The sequence below is a fragment of the Antedon bifida genome, chromosome 8, assembly GCF_963402885.1.
Source record: "Antedon bifida chromosome 8, ecAntBifi1.1, whole genome shotgun sequence".
Lineage (NCBI taxonomy): Eukaryota > Metazoa > Echinodermata > Crinoidea > Comatulida > Antedonidae > Antedon > Antedon bifida.
Genome location: NC_136233.1, coordinates 6,208,180 through 6,214,179, shown reverse-complemented (window position 1 = coordinate 6,214,179; position 6,000 = coordinate 6,208,180).

Below are 6,000 nucleotides of genomic sequence, written 5' to 3'. Positions count from 1 at the left end.
GGAATTTTATTGAAAAATGGAAACAATTTCCACATTTTTAAATTCAGAAATTATGCCATAATATTGCCATTTATACACATATATTTTGCTAACATCATCTTATAAAGCCATAGTAACTAGTTATGTCAAATAATAAAAGTGTCGAAATTTTGCCATTTTTAGAAAATTTTCCTGCGGGGACCATAGGAATTTTTTCGAAAATGGCAAAAATTCCCACTTTTAAAAATTCCTATGGTCCCCCGCAGGGAAATTTTCGGAAAATATCCAAATTTCGACCCTTTTATTTTTTGACATAACTAGTTACTATGGCTCTATAAGATGATGTTAGAACAATACATTTGCATTGCCTTTTAAAATTCCAAAATTATGTTATAATATTGCCATTTATGCACATATATTGTGCTAACATCATCTTATAGAGCCATAGCAACTAGTTATGTCTAGAAACAAAAGGGTCGAAAAATTTCAAAATTTTCCACTTTTTAAAATTCAATAATTATGCTAAATATTGCCATTTATGCACATATATTGTGCTAACATCATCTTATAGAGCCATAGTAACTAGTTACATTAAAAAATAAAAGGGTCGAAATTTGGCCATTTTTAGAAAATTTTCCTGCGGGGGACCATAGGAATTTTTTCGAAAATGGCAAAAATTCCCACTTTTTAAAATTCAATAATTATGCTATAATATGGCCATTTATTCAAATATATTGTTTTAACATCATCTTATAGAGCCATAGTAACTAGTTATGTCAAAAAAAAAGGGGTGAAAATTTGGCCATTTTTCGAAAATTTCCCTGCGGGGGACCATAGGAATTTTTTTCGAAAAATGGCCAACATTTCCACTTTCTAAAATTCCAAAATTATGTTATAATATTGCCATTTATGCACATATATTGTGCTAACATCATCTTATAGAGCTATAGCAACTAGTTATGTCTAGAAACAAAAGGGTCGAAAAATTTCAAAATTTTCCACTTTTTAAAATTCAATAATTATGCTATAATATTGCCATTTATGCACATATATTGTGCTAACATCATCTTATAAAGCCATAGTAACTAGTTACATCAAAAAATAAAAGGGTCGAAATTTGGACATTTTTCGAAAATTTTCCTACGGGGGACCACAGGAATTTAATTGAAAAATGGAAACAATTTCCACTTTTTAAAATTCAAAAATTATGCCATAATATTGCAATTTATACACATATATTTTGTTAACATCATCTTATAGAGCCATAGTAACTAGTTACATCAAAAAATAAAAGGGTCGAAATTTGGCTATTTTTCGAAATTTTTCCTGCCGGGGACCATTGGAATTTTTTCGAAAATGGCAAAAATTCCCACTTTTTAAAATTCAATATTTATGCTATAATATGGCCATTTATGCACATATATTGTGTTAACATCATCTTATAGAGCCATAGTAACGAGTTATGTCAAAAAATAAAAGGGTCGAAATTTGGATATTTTCCGAAAATTTCCCTGCGGGGGACCATAGGAATTTTTTCTAAAAATGGCAAAAATTTCCACTTTTTAAAATTCGAAAATTATGCTATAATATTTCCATTTATGCCTTTATATTGTGCTAACATCATCCTATAGAGCCATAGTAACTAGTTATGTCAAAAAAAAAAAATGGCCAACATTTCAACTTTTTAAAATTCCAAAATTATGTTATAATATTTCCATTTATGCACATATATTGTGCTAACATCATCTTATAGATGATTTTCCTGCGGGGGACCATATGAATTTTATTGAAAAATGGAAACAATTTCCACTTTTTAAAATTCAAAAATTATGCCATAATACTGCCATTTATACACATATATTTTGCTAACATCATCTTATAGAGCCATAGTAACTAGTTATGTCAAAAAATAAAAAGGGTCAAAATTTGACCATTTTTAGAAAATTTTCCTGCGGGGGACCATTGGAATTTTTTCGAAAATGGCAAAAATTCAAACTTTTTAAAATTCAATAATTATGCTATAATATGGCCTTTTATGCAAATATATTGTTCTAACATCATCTTATAGAGCCATAGTAACTAGTTATGTCAAAAAATTAAAGGGTCGAAATTTGGATATTTTCCGAAAATTTCCCTGCGGGGGACCATAGGAATTTTTTTGAAAAATATAAAAAATTTACACTTTTTAAAATTCGAAAATTATGCTATAATATTGCCATTTATGCAAATATATTGTGCTAACACCATCCTATAGAGCCATAGTAACTAGTTACGTCAAAAAAAAAAGGGTCGAAATTTGGCCATTTTTCGAAAATTTTCCTACGGGGGACCACAGGAATTTTTTCGAAAAATGGCCAACATTTCCACTTTCGAAAATTCCAAAATTATGTTATAATATTGCCATTTGTGCACATATATTGTGCTAACATCATCTTATAGAGCCATAGTAACTAGTTACATCAACAAATAAAAGGGTCGAAATTTGGCCATTTTTCGAAAATTTTCCTGCGGGGGACCATAGGAATTTTATTGAAAAATCGAAACAATTTCCGCTTTTTAAAATTCAAAAATTATGTCATAAAATTGCCATTTATACACATATATTTTGCTAACATCATCTTATAGAGCCATAGTAACTAGTTATGTCAAAAAATAAAAGGGTCAAAAATGGTAAAAATTTCCACTTTTTAAAATTCGAAAATTATGCTATAATATTACCATTTATGCAAATATATTGTGCTAACATCATCCTATAGAGCCATAGTAACTAGTTATGTAAAAAAAAAAAGGGGTCGAAATTTGGACATTTTTCGAAAATTTTCCCACAGGAATTTTTTCAAAAAATAACCAAAATTTCCACCTTTTAAAATTCAATAATTAGGCTATAATATTGCCATTTATGCACATATATTGTGTTAACATCATCTTATAGAGCCATAGTAACGAGTTATGTCAAAAAATAAAAGGGTGAACATTTGGCCATTTTTCGAAAATTTCCCTGCGGGGGACCATAGGAATTTTTTTCGAAAAATGGCCAACATTTCCACTTTCTAAAATTCCAAAATTATGTTATAATATTGCCATTTATGCACATATATTGTGCTAACATCATCTTATAGAGCCATAGCAACTAGTTATGTCTAGAAACAAAAGGGTCGAAAAATAGCAAAATTTTCCACTTTTTAAAATTCAATATTATGCTATAATATTGCCATTTATGCAAATATATTGTGCTAACATCATCCTATAGAGCCATAGTAACTAGTTATGTCAAAAAAAAAGGGTCGAAATTTGGACATTTTTTGAAAATTTTCCTACGGGGGACCACAGGAATTTTTTCAAAAAATAACCAAAATTTCCACTTTCTAAAATTCCAAAATTATGTTATAATATTGCCATTTATGCACATATATTGTGCTAACATCATCTTATAGAGCCATAGTAACTAGTTACATCAACAAATAAAAGGGTCGAAATTTGGCCATTTTTCGAAAATTTTCCTGCGGGGGACCATAGGAATTTTATTGAAAAATCGAAACAATTTTCGCTTTTTAAAATTCAAAAATTATGTCATAATATTGCCATTTATACACATATATTTTGCTAACATCATCTTATAGAGCCATAGTAACTAGTTACGTAAAAAAAAAAAGGGTCGAAATTTGGCCATTTTTCGAAAATTTTCCTACGGGGGACCACAGGAATTTTTTCGAAAAATGGCCAACATTTCCACTTTCTAAAATTCCAAAATTATGTTATAATATTGCCATTTGTGCACATATATTGTGCTAACATCATCTTATAGAGCCATAGCGACTAGTTACATCAAAAAATAAAAGGGTCGAAATTTGGCCATTTTTAGAAAATTTTCCTGCGGGGGACCATAGGAATTTTATTGAAAAATGGAAACAATTTCCACTTTTTAAAATTCAAAAATTATGTCATAATATTGCCATTTATACACATATATTTTGCTAACATCATCTTATAGAGCCATGTCAAAAAAACAAAAGGGTCGAAATTTGGCCATTTTTAGAAAATTTTCCTGTGGGGGACCATAGGAATTTTTTCGAAAATGGCAAAAATTCTCACTTTTTAAAATTCAATAATTATGCTATAATATAGCGATTTATGCAAATATAATGTTCTAACATCATCTTATAGAGCCATAGTAACTAGTTAGGTCAAAAAATAAAAGGGTCGTCGAAATTTGGATATTTTCCGAAAATTTCCCTGCGGGGACTATAGGATTTTTTTCGAAAAATGGCAAAAATTTCCACTTTTTAAAATTCGAAAATTATGCTATAATATTGCCATTTATGCAAATATATTGTGCTAACATCATCCTATAGAGTCATAGTAACTAGTTACGTCAAAAAAAAGGGTCGAAATTTGGCAATTTTTTGAAAATTTTCCTACGGGGGACCACAGGAATTTTTTCAAAAAATAACCAAAATGTCCACCTTTTAAAATTCAATAATTAGGCTATAATATTGCCATTTATGCACATATATTGTGTTAACATCATCTTATAGAAAAAATAAAAGGGTGAAAATTTGGACATTTTTTGAAAATTTTCCTACGGGGGACCACAGGAATTTTTTCAAAAAATAACCAAAATTTCCACTTTCTAAAATTCCAAAATTATGTTATAATATTGCCATTTATGCACATATATTGTGCTAACATCATCTTATAGAGCCATAGCAACTAGTTATGTCTAGAAACAAAAGGGTCGAAATTTGGCAATTTTTCGAAAATTTTCCTGCGGGGGACCATAGGAATTTTATTGAAAAATAGCAAAATTTTCCACTTTTTAAAATTCAATATTATGCTATAATATTGCCATTTATGCAAATATATTGTGCTAACATCATCCTATAGAGCCATAGTAACTAGTTATGTCAAAAAAAAAAGGGTCGAAATTTGGCCATTTTTTGAAAATTTTCCTACGGGGGACCACAGGAATTTTTTCGAAAAATGGCCAACATTTCCACTTTCTAAAATTCCAAAATTATGTTATAATATTGCCATTTATGCACATATATTGTGCTAACATCATCTTATAGAGCCATAGCAACTAGTTATGTCTAGAAACAAAAGGGTCGAAATTTGGCAATTTTTCGAAAATTTTCCTGCGGGGGACCATAGGAATTTTATTGAAAAATAGCAAAATTTTCCACTTTTTAAAATTCAATATTATGCTATAATATTGCCATTTATGCAAATATATTGTGCTAACATCATCCTATAGAGCCATAGTAACTAGTTATGTCAAAAAAAAAAGGGTCGAAATTTGGCCATTTTTCGAAAATTTTCCTACGGGGGACCACAGGAATTTTTTCGAAAAATGGCCAACATTTCCACTTTCTAAAATTCCAAAATTATGTTATAATATTGCCATTTGTGCACATATATTGTGCTAACATCATCTTATAGAGCCATAGCGACTAGTTACATCCAAAAATAAAAGGGTCGAAATTTGGCCATTTTTAGAAAATTTTCCTGCGGGGGACCATAGGAATTTTATTGAAAAATGGAAACAATTTCCACTTTTTAAAATTCAAAAATTATGTCATAATATTGCCATTTATACACATATATTTTGCTAACATCATCTTATAGAGCCATGTCAAAAAAACAAAAGGGTCGAAATTTGGCCATTTTTAGAAAATTTTCCTGTGGGGGACCATAGGAATTTTTTCGAAAATGGTCCTGCGGGGGACCATAGGAATTTTATTGAAAAATGGAAACAATTTCCACTTTTTAAAATTCCAAAATTATGCCAAAATATTGCCATTTATACACATATATTTTGCTAACATCATCTTATAGAGCCATAGTAACTAGTTATGTCAAAAAATAAAAGGGTCGGAATTTGGCCATTTTTAGAAAATTTTCCTGAATTTTTTCGAAAATGGCAAAAATTCCCACTTTATAAAATTCAATAATTATGCTATAATATGGCCATTTATGGAAATATATTGTTCTAACATCATCTTATAGAGCCATAGTAACTAG